Raw genomic sequence first — 12257 nt, 5'->3', positions numbered from 1 at the left:
GGAACATCTCCTTATTAACTTTTGGGAAATTGTAATATGGAGCGAGAAACTTCAAATCATGCTAGATTCTACTTGAGTTAGAGAGTGAGTACTTAGGGATAAGACCCATCTAGCATGGTTATAAATTATTTGCATATGCTATTAATGTTTGTCTAAGAACCCTTATAACAGAAAATCTAGGAGGTCTAGAAAGGCTTATTGTCTGTTTGACTATATTTCACTCCGTTAATGCTGCAGCTTCGTTAGAGTAGCCAGAAAGAGTCACGAATCATTTCCCCCTTGCCCCCTTTTGAAGAAGACATTATTTGCTTATTTCTCCAATTTAGTATTTTGGTGATTACTAAGTTTCATTTACACGTTTCTCTTCAAATATTGCATTGATTTCTTTTTTGTATTTGTCGGTTAAAGACTGTTTAGTTTAGTGCATTGATTTCTTGGGCAATTATTGAGTGTTTGGTATTTAGTCTCTATGGATTCGAACTTTTTATTACTTGCTGCAACGATGGTGTATACTTACACATAAAAGAAAGAGTAACAAAATTGAACCAACAGAAGTCACATCCATACTTGGGAGGCTGTCGAAGCTGAGGGAACACCAACTTTACAAGGGCTTGCACGCGGTTGAGTGGTGTCACATGGGCTATCCGGACTCAAGGGTAGCCTTAGAACTTTGGGTGTTCCGGAGAGGGCAGGAATACGTTCGAGTGTGAGCCCTATTCGGATCCCCTACTTGGGAAATTGCCTCGGAACATCAGTTCTCTAAAGGCTTGCATGCGACCGAGTGGTGCCACGTGGGCTATCCGGATCAGGGGCAGCCATGGAACTTTGAGTGTTCCTGGGAAGGCAGGAATACGTTCGAGTGGAAGCCCTATTCGGATCCGTTACTTGAGAAATTACCTCGGAACATCAGTTTTCTGGAGGCTTGCGCGCGGCCGAGTGGTGCCACGTGGGCTATTTGGAACCGGAGGCAGCCTTGGAACTTAGAGTGTTCTTGGGAAGGCTGGAATACATTCGAGTGTAGTGGCAGCCCTATTCGAATCCGCTACTCAAGAAATTTCCTCGGAACATCAGTTCTTTAGAGGTCTACACCCGGCCGAGTGGACCTTGGCAAGATGCGGGAGGAGTTCGTCGATGTCGAGAATGGCTGCTGCTTTGATGTTGAGATGGTCTAATAGGTCCTCTGAGGGATGGAGAAGACGGAGCGGACCTGCCAATCACTATTTTGCAGAGTCAAACGCTTGCAGAGGAGAATGGTGCGTCATGCACCAATGCACTGATTCTACTGCTTTTTCTTTTTGTGTAGGCTAGGGTGCCCTTTGGCGGTGTTGTCGCCCTCTTCCCCTTTTTTCTCTATGTAATGAAATGAGGAGGCCCATGGCCTCCTCCAGTTATTAATGAAAGTTTCTTTTTCTCAATTCCTCGTCCTTCTCCCCTTTTACTTTGTGCAAACCTCGAGGTAGTTTTCGTGTGAGTTGACTAGTTTACCCAAAGTTGGACTTCCCACTTTTGCTATAAAAGGGGGAGAGGGAAGAGAAGAACTTTATTCTCTCCTCATTCCTCCAGGTCCTGTCTCCGTACTCTCAAGTCGCCGTTGTTTTCCATGGAAGTCTTTCTAGGCCAACGTGATCTGAAGGAGTGCGTCTGATGCTCGCTTCTGATCTGGTCTTTCTTTCTTGACAGTCGGCATCCTGGTTTCGAGCGCGTGCAGCGGCTAATAGACGCGCCCGTTCAATAAGGAAGCGCTTCAAGCGGATGGGGTCTGTTCTTGCCAACTGGAGCTACGAGTTTTTGTATATTTCCTGTATCTAGTGCACTAGGATGCACGTGGGAGTATATTTCTCGTATCTTTGCGGTCGCTCCGCCTTGGCATCTAGACGAGTTTCACTGGACTCCTTTCTTGAGGTAGCTCTGTTCGCTGGCTTTCCTTTGTCCCGCCGAGCTGAGTCGCTTGACTTCTTTCTCAATGACTGGGTCTCAAGCAGCTCCTCTCCCGCTATGCATCGGTTGATCCGGGTAGTGAGTTCGGCCATGGATTTGACGTGGTACTTGCCTAGCGAGCGAACGAGCTTCCTTTCTTTGATCCCCTGGGAGAACACCCAGAAGGCTACATTCTGGTTACAGTTCTGTACTCAGAGTCGTTCATTGGTGAAGCGGGCGACATACGCTTTTAGGTCTTCGCCCGGCTTCTGCTTGACAAACAAAAAGGGGGCCTTCTGTATGCCTATTGACACAAAAGTAGTGAAACTGATCGACAAACTTCCTAGCTAAGTCTTGGTAGCTTCCAACTGAGTGTTGGGGGAGGTTCTGAAACAATTGTCGAGCACGTCTAATAAGGGTTCCAGAGAAGCCCTAGCACTGCTAGGCATCGCTATATCCCACCTAACGCATTGTATCATGGTAGGATGTGGCGTGGTCCACAGGATCGGCTGACCCGTCATATTTGTCGATGTGAGGCCCCTTAAACCCCTTTGGCAGTTGCACGACCAGGATACGAACCATCCAAGATCATTCAAGAACCGTTCACGACCAGGATGTTGGCCGTGAACGGTTCTTAAATGATCTTCGATGGTTCGTACTACGTGGTGAGTCCAGCCCTTCCTGCTTTTACTCCGTTGAAGATTTCTTCCGTCCGATCTAGCTCCTCTACCGCCCGATCCCGATTTAGGATTCACTCGGCCTACTCATCGTCTGGGTGCTAGTCTGAAAGTCCACGTTGGAACTGGTCGCTCCATGCCTGTAATGACTTTTGTTGAGCTTATCTTGAAGGTCCTTCGACCCTTCGGGGAGCCCAAGAGACACTAGAGGGTCCTCATTTCCGAGGCCCCCATAGGTCCAGGCCTGGGGCTCCCCTCCAATTGTTCCACCCTCGACCGCACTCCCGTTGGAGAGGGGGTGGGTTCCGTGGGTTCGGTTGCTCAGGACCACTTCGATCAGTCTTCCCATTTGGGAAGCCATCTTGGCATTAGCTATCTGCATCTCGCTGTGGAACCCTGAACTTTTGCGATGGGGATGCCTCACCTTCCGCTTGCCTAGATGGCCAATCGGGCGGAGGGCGTTGACAGTGTCTCGAGTTTCCCTTGCCTTTTGTGGAATTGGGGGAGTCGGGGCAGACTTATCAACAGGCTTGTTGCGTCGACGCTCCTCGTCGACGGTATTCTCGAAGGACGACTCCTTGTCGGAGGCCATTCCGATAATGTCTTAGTGTGGGGAACTAGTTTTTATTATGGCTTGAAAAAGTCGTTCCCACAGACAGCGCCAATTGTTGACGATAAATTCTGGTCGAGGGCCACATGTCCCTCGCCTGGCCGGAGAACAAGCGAACTTGAAACCAAAAGAACTTGACGCCGGTATGGTGTCCCGCCTAAAACACTTCTACGATCAAGTTAGTAATCAGAATAGAAATATGAAAAAGATATCAAAAGTGTGAGTGACAGATTTTTCACTTACTTGGTAAAGATGAGGGTCATTCCTTTTATAGCCTTGGGTGGCCAACCAGTAAGGACGACAGTTAAGGGTGGTCGAGACGTGCCATGCTGTATGGTAAGCATGGAGGAGCGTGCTTCCGACAGCTGCGGGGTGGCACCTTCTTCTACAGCTCAGAGCTTGTCGCCTGTAGCTATGAGGCGTTCCTGCCGTACCGGTGTCGTCTGCCTCTCGCTACGGTTACATACGGCGTCCAGCTATCCTTGTTCCATCATCCCTTCGTGGGAGGACATGTTTCCTGCTTCGCAATGCCAGCTTGCGGGAAGCAACCGTATGTGGTCCCACGTTCCAAAAGCAGACACACGTCCTGCTCGGTTTCTTCCCCCCAACAGTTTCTATGGCAATTTTCCTCCAAGAATTTTCCTCCAATGTCAGATAAATGATCCCACTGTGTCAACTTTATAATGTTAAATCTGCACAATTTTCAATGCATTACATTAGTTTTGTCAATAAATAGTACTAAATAATAACAACAAATCTATATAAGTATAAAAGTAATAATTCTAAATATTACTCGTTATACATGATTTGGATTTCTCTCTTCTTATTGTAGTTTACTTGAAACTTCCTAATAATCATCAACTTGACTTGTATTACACCACCAACAACATCTGCAAAAATTTAAGAATTTATTATTAGGTAATAAATAAGATAATTAAAATAAACTTATAATATTATGTCTACCCATTAACCATCAATAGGTGGCTCATTGGTCCAAAGGGGCAGGGTTAATTAACATGGAATGAGTTTAAATCCTATGATGGCCACTTACCAATGTTGAAGGATGAGACGATTGCCTAGTGAGATTAGTCGAGGTGCGCGTAAGTTGGCCTGGACACTCGTGGATATATATATATATATTTAGTTCACATTCTTGTATCCTGTATCAATGGGCTTTATACTCCCATCAAATATTCTATATGTCTTTTTCTTTTCTAACTTCTCAGTGAATTTCTCAATCTCTTTGAAATGGTTTAATCTCTACAATGCCAACCTCTTTGAAATGGTTTAAATTCTGTAACTTACTGTGAATGATCAAATTTTGTTGGTGTACATAATGTATGGCTTCTAGAAAGTATGATTTTCGAGTTCTCGTGGATAGTCTGAATGGGGGCAAGCTATGGCAATTAATTTATATACAATTGTAGGGAAGTTTGAGTGTGAGCAATTATAATTTGAACAACAAAATAAATAGGCTTAATTATGTAATTCAATATTTTAATCATATAATTCCAGCCGTTCATGGTATTTAATTGCATGTTCAAGACAAGGATGTTTAGCTTCTATATTTTCTTTCACATATGAATATTTTGTGTTGTTGCTTGGGGATTTGCTAGTAGTTTTCTGTTTATGTGAGTTTTAAGCCACTCTTCACACCTATAGTGACCCCTCTTGTGATTGTGCTACATCCAACTATCATTCTTTGCGCACTTTCTAATAGAAATTTGCTTAATCTCAATGACATCCTCTTGAATAAAAATAGCCGGGAGAAAATTCTCATTTCAAGTCCTTTCTGTCAGAAGATCTCCCAACATGAGATCCTTATGAAATGAGGTGAGGTAAGAGGCTTGAAAGTAGAGTCACAGTGTAAGCACGGATCCTAGAAAACTTTTATAGTAATATCATCTCTCACTTGTTTAAGAATCCCAAACCTCGTAAAAAGCTTTTCAAGTAAGAGGACTTTTTTATATCAAGAGGTGTATCTAGGAGGTGTTAGTGAGGAAAGTATTTACCTTTAATAACCTTTAAAACAAGGAGGTGAGGTGAGATTATCATTCTCCATACTTGCTTGGCGAGGAAGGCTTGATTGAAACCTTCAAGGTCTCGAAAATTTAAACCTCCCAACTCTTTTGGAAAACAAAGCTTTTCCCATTTCATCCAATGAATCTTCTTTTGATTTTAACTGGACCACACCAAAATAGTGTGAAATCTTGCTTGTATCATTGCACAAAGTTTTTGGAAGGTAGAAGACTCCCATACTAAAATAGAATAGCTTACACTCTTGATTATAATCTCTTTGCCTCCCATTGAAAAAAAAAAAAAGAAACTTATTTTCCAGCCGTGCAGAACCTTCCAAACTATGTCTTTAACCTTGTTCAAACCATCCTTGTTACGTTTAGAGAAGACCGAAGACAATCCCAGATACGTACCAAGGTTATCAACCACTTGGACTTCAAGAATAGATTGAAGGTAGGCCCATCTGTCCCTCTGTATATTTGGAGAGGAGCACATGACTGACTTCTCGAAATTAACACATTAGCTTGAGGCTTTATCATACTCTCTAAAAATGTTATTCAACATGAAGCACTCCACAAGATCGCTCTCAGAAAAACAAGGCTGTCATCTGCAAAAAGAGATGCGAAATTCTAGGGCACTGCTCAAATATAGAGAAACCTGTAATAGACCGGAAACCTGTAATAGACCGTTGAGTTATTGAATCTTGAATCAAAGAGGGAAAGTCCTGCACAAATGAGGAAAATGTAGGGAGGAAGAGGATCCCCTGTTTCAAACCCTTATTATAACAATCTTTTCTTTTGCTTCTCTGTTTATGATTACAAAATACAATACCATAGAAAGGCAGTGCATCACAAGGGCCACCCAATCTTCTTGAAAACTCATTTGGAGCATAATATTCTCCAAAAAAAATCTATATTGACATAATCATAAGCCTTGTTCATGTCCAATCTAAGAGCTGCTACACCTTCTCTACCACTATTGATCTTCTTTTATAGCATGAAAACACTCATGGTTAATGATAATGTTATCAGTAATCGCCTTTTCCAAGATAAAAGCTGACTGAATCTCAGAGATTATATCATTTAAAATCCTCTTTAGTCTATTAGCTAAGCATTTAGTGACAATTTTGTAAGAAACATTGCATAGACTAATTGGACGATAATTAGAGGCTAAGAAACATTGTAAAGACTAATTGGACGATAATTAGAGACTAACATCGAGTTTGTTGTATTTGGAATTAAGGCAATATTTGTTGCATTCAGATTATTGATGCTCTTGCCACTGTTAGGATTGCCTAGCAATTTTCAATCGTTTTAGGACCCACCATTTTCCAGTATTTCAGATAGAAAAAAGTAGGGAAACCATCCGACTGAGGAGCCTTCGTTGGATATATATCCCTAATTGCACGATTAACACCAGATTTGGTGTAAGGTTCCAACAAAACTCTACTCATAACTGCATTAACCATTTTAGGAATTACTCTCACAACCTGATTCAAAGCTTGCTCACTTGAGTTGGAGTATTCAAAAAGTTTGGTGAAATAAGCAATGAAAGAATTTTCAATATCAACTTCATTTTTCGATCAGGTCCCATCTTAAAGAGACGATCATGCTAGGTGGCATCATACATTGTAGATCGTCTCTTCAAGAGACATCATGCGCCGCATGATCACCACCTAGCATGGTCGTCTTCTTAAAAGACCATATGCTATGATTTAAAAAAAAGACTGTTTTTTTAATCTAATGTGACTCCAGAAAGAGACTATCTCGTTGCTTACTATTCCTAGGTCATCTTTTGATAGGGACGATCAACTATTTCCAAGCATTATTCTTAGGAATAGTTTAGTGGGAGCATATTTTTGGAAATAGTTCTAGGAAAAACAAAATTTAAAAAAACAATTCGATAAATTTAACCATTAATGGTAGAAAAATATTTGACTCCTTACCATTGAAGACCGATCAGATTGATCCTGATTGGTAAGGAACCACGTTTTTTCCTTAATTTTATGCACTAAAAAATAATAAGAAATTAAATAAACAAAAAATAATTAAAAAAAAAGGTGAGAGAAAATGATACAAATGAATTTATAGTGGTTTATTAAGTCTTAGTTAAATTTGGATTGGTATGACAATCCTCGGATGAATAGGGTTTGATGAAACTTTAATAATTTTTTTTTAAATGATGAGCCAATTTAAACAAATGAGTAAATTTTTTTTAAGAACAAATAATTTTAGCACAAATTAAACAATAAATTAGAAATATATTTCAAGCACCATAATTAATTCTAATATAAAGATTGACAATAAACAAGAATGAGAACAAATTCTAGCAATTTATGATAAAGAAAATTAAATAGGGATGGTTAGAGAAATTTGACACCGAAATTTTTTTTTATAGTAGTCCAACACAATCGTCCTACTCCACCCCACAAGCACCTATTGGGTATTTGATTGAAGAATCCGACTCTTTCTACGCTAGAAATCAAACCGGTACAATGCCTTCTTTTTTTGGACCAAGAAGAAACCCAATTATTTTCATGGTTCATGAGCAAAGTGTAATAAATGGTCTTTTTGGGACTCAAGACCAACCTTTACAAAAAATATTAAATTTAAAGATTATTACAAATTCTCTTAGAGTGGATTTACAAATATAACTCACAAATTTTGTAAAAAAAAACTCCTAGAAAATAAAACCTTCAAATGACTCGAAAAAAATAAAATTGGAAGCCTCAAATTCTCTAGAAATAAAGTTTATCTCTCAAAAAGAAGTTAAAATAACATCGAAATTTTGAAAACAGGGATAAATTGAGAGAATTATTGTAAAAAATTGGGAGAAAATATTGTTTAAATGGAAGGAAAATTGAGTTTGAAAGGTATAAGAATTAAATTTGAACCATTGGATTGAGGTGAAATCGTTGTTTTAAATCTCGAGCGACCTACTGATATATCGCTCGACATTTCCATATATCGGAAGGTCTGACATTTCATCGGAGAAGAATGTCGATCTTCTTGGATTATCAACGATAAATTTATTTTCCACAGAAATCTGGAAATTTCGTCGAGATATCATGGCGTCCAACAACATTCAGGCCTAAATTTAGAACAAAAGCCCAAATTTTAGTTGACAGTTCTTTTCTTCTTTTTTTAGATACCTACGACCCTCTAATTAACATTTTTTCATTCTGTTTCTTTTTGGAAAAAATATACTTATTTCCATTTCAAACGAATATTTTTTATTTATATATTTTAATTAAATATTGTGTAATTTAAAAAAAAATTCAAGATGTCGAAAAATATCACAAAAAAAAAATATTGAGAAAAATTAATATTATGTACAATATATTTTCTTAATCTTTTTTACTTTCTTAAACAGTTTAAAATCATAGTAAATTTTAAATTTCATATCATTTTTATTACTAATTACCTCCTTTTTATTTTCAAATTTAAATTTACATCATTTTCAAAACTATTTATAAATCAATCATTAATTCAACATTCCAATCAAATTTACATCATTTTCAAACATATTTCTAATTCACTGCATCACGACGACATACAGATATATTATTTATATATTTAGTATGATGGTTAAAAGTGATCAATTATAAGCTAATTAAACTACAACTAAAGTTATATTTAATAATTCAAAAAATTTGTATACATACCTACAATTTCTCTAATTAAAACTTGGGAAAAGGAAAAAAATGATTTTTTTTAAATAATTATTTTTTAAAAACAAATGACAAAATTAGTGTAGGTTTCAAAATAATTATAAAAATAGGGTAGATAAATCGTAGGATGGGCTGCGATTTGATCAAAAAGTCGCAGCGATCGCCTACAACTTAGATGGAAATCACAGCCATTGACTGCGATAAAATCGACTGCGACTTCTCCTTGACGTGGCCTACTGACGGAAGTCACGTATTTAAAAGAATTATCTAAGGAAGTCGCAGCCACCACCTCCCTTTGTTTCTTTTTTTTTTTTGTAATATTTGAAATTTTATTTTAAAATTTTAATTTTCTCCATATTTGAAAAATAGGCTATGTATTACCTATCATGGGCCAAAGTTAAATTTTGTTTAGATAATAATCATTTTTGTTCTGTAGTAAATTTATAATGATGTTGGGGAATATTTAAATAGATATGTTATTGACTTTGCACAATGGTCCGAAAATTATATATTTGTTCTAATAAAAAAATTACGTATATTCATGTAATTTATACCTTGACTTTTATGTTTTCATTAATTTAATAATTTTTTATCAATTTAGTTTATATTAAATTTAAATGTTATTTATAGAATGTATCAGCACAAGAAGCTGAAATGACATTTTTATAATCGAATTGGTTTTAATATAATTTTGAACTTGATATTTTAATCAAAATTTAAAATATAATAACAAACAATAAAAAATTTAGTCACATCTTAATTAAATTTTACAATATTAATAAAATAACAATAGAAAAAATCGAAATAGAAAAAAAAATTAAAAATTAAAAGGCGGAAGTCGCGTACAATTCCAAAAAAAAAAAAAGGAAGTTGCGTAAAATGTACGCGACTTCTGCTTAGTCACCTGTCACGTCAAATATACACGTTTGCACAGAAATCGCAAGCATTGTACACGAGTTTTGACTTTCACTTTAACCTAACCTATTTTTGTTAATAGTTTTGAAAATCTAATTTACTTTTTTGAATTTATTTATTTAAATTATATTTATTTTGTTATTATTTTTAAACTAACATTATTTTTGTAATTTATTTTTAAAATTAGATTATTTTAAAACTTTTTCCCACAAAAAGTAAGAAAATTCGGTGGGTAAATTTCCAACGGTTATAAAACGAGCCCAAAAACACGCAAGTGCAAAAATCACGTTACTCGCGCATATCCTTCAAACACGTTGCAAAGTGAGAAATGGGCGTGACACTCTACTTTTCTATTTTCTTCTTTTCTTTTTCCAAATAAACAAGGGGCTGGCTACATTTTTTTTTTTATTTCTCTCTCTCTTTATTTTTGTTTCTTTCTCCAGCGCAATTCAATTTTTTTTTAATTTCTCGATAACACCACGTGTCAATTTTCGGATGATCGTGTTGATGACTCAGCTGTCAGGTCATCTTCTTGAAAACTTTTATTTTCAACTTTTTTTTGACTGTAACTATTTTGTTTGAGCTTCGATTTAGGTGATTCAATAATGGTTAGAATTATTGTATCAAGTTCTACGTGATACATATTTTAAAGCACTAAAATTATCTATAAACAAAATTATATTTGCTATCATCAAAACATTAATTAATTTGAGATTAAAAGTTAAAATGCCACAATTTCAACATTTTAATCGACATCGACATTTTGACATGTAAGATTCATATTTTTACATATGATGGTTAAAAGTGATTCATTATTGTTTAATTAAGCTACGATTAAAGTTTTATTTACCAATTTAAACAACTTTAATCAGTTTTCGTGATTTTTTCCAGAAATATCCGTTTACATCAATATTTTTATAGAAATTTCCATAAAATCAAAAACTTCAGACTTTTAAATAACATCATTTCAAACCTTGGTAGTGGTGAATGTAAAATTTATATTTTGAAAATGTATCAGGATGGATATCAAGTGGTCGAGTGTAAAATGATGGTAAAGATTAAAGTGAAATTTCACCCGTATCATAAATTTAAAATGTATTTTAAAAAATAGCACAATTTTTGTTGTTGTTGTTTTTTTTTAATAGAGCATAATTGTGATAGTGTATTTAGGCCATTTTTTTGGAGTGATTTTAACAGTCAGAATGAAATCACTTTCACTTTGTGTCAAAATGACTTTAAGTAATTTTTGGTTAATTTGGTGAAAAAATTGATAGGAAATTAGTTTTTTCTGATTGTAATTATTTTAAATTTCAAAATTTTCTTTCTATATTTTTTATGAGTTCAAAGACACGTGGCAAATATTCGAACCGTCGACCTTTTGATGGAAGAGAAATATATATATATATATATACACGTACGTGTGTCAGATGAAATATATTTAGATTAGTCAATATATAGTTATCATTAATATATATTATAATTGATATAATTTAGAGACCAATAACATGATTACGGTACTAAAATGATTAGGATATTTTTTTCAATTGGTTTTCATTGTTAATAATTGTCAATTTTAATTCCTGATAAATGTTAAAATTGATTAATGATAAATTTACTTATGCATGAAATTTAAGAGAGGAAAGAGGTCATCTAAGAGATGAAAGTTTGTAGTTTGTTCCTCTAAAATTTAACGATTTGATAGAAATTTTGTATATTCTTATTTTGATGATTTCCTTTTTCATTTAAATTCTTTTTATCAATTTATTAAGTACTATGTCAAATAAATTTATCATCTACCAAAATTTTAACTTCTATTTTTTTTGAAATAAACAGAAATTAAAAAGAAATTAAACGTTGTCAACAAGAAACAAATTAGAGAGCCACGAAGGGAAGTTTAGCGATCACACAGACGAAAAACCCTCTTCGCATGCTTTCCTCGCCAAGCCGTGAGCTGCTCTGTTCGCCTTCCTCGAAATGTGGTGAAATCTTTCAATTGGCATGGAATCTGCCTCCTTCCGAATATCTTCCGCCAACAAAGAGGTCTCAGTTAGCTCCACAGATAAATTATTAATGATTTTCACGGCTTCCAAGCAATCCAATTCCACCTGAACTTTGATTTCATCCTCAAAGGTGCACAAACGTTTCATCGCTTCGAGCCCTTCTAAAATTGCAAGAATTTCCAAAGCTTTAATAGGTCATTTTCATTGTAGATGTCGACAACATGCCAAAATGAGTCACCCTTCCCAATCACGAACCATCCACCTAATTCCTCCTTAGTTCAACGAGTCTATCCAAGTAGCGTCAGAATTGAGCTTCCATCAGAGAGGCGTCAGGAGGATCCAGCCGGAGGAGGTAGAAATTTCTTTGTCGTCCAAGCGCAGGTTCTTTTAGAAACTTTTAGAAAAATCTCTAAGTTTGCTTTCCATAAGAATCGTGAGCTTCTAAATGCATG

Source organism: Momordica charantia, assembly GCF_013281855.1.
Source record: "Momordica charantia cultivar OHB3-1 chromosome 11 unlocalized genomic scaffold, Mcharantia_2.0 BLBB01000011.1, whole genome shotgun sequence".
Classification (NCBI taxonomy): domain Eukaryota; kingdom Viridiplantae; phylum Streptophyta; class Magnoliopsida; order Cucurbitales; family Cucurbitaceae; genus Momordica; species Momordica charantia.
This window is presented reverse-complemented; position numbering follows the sequence as displayed.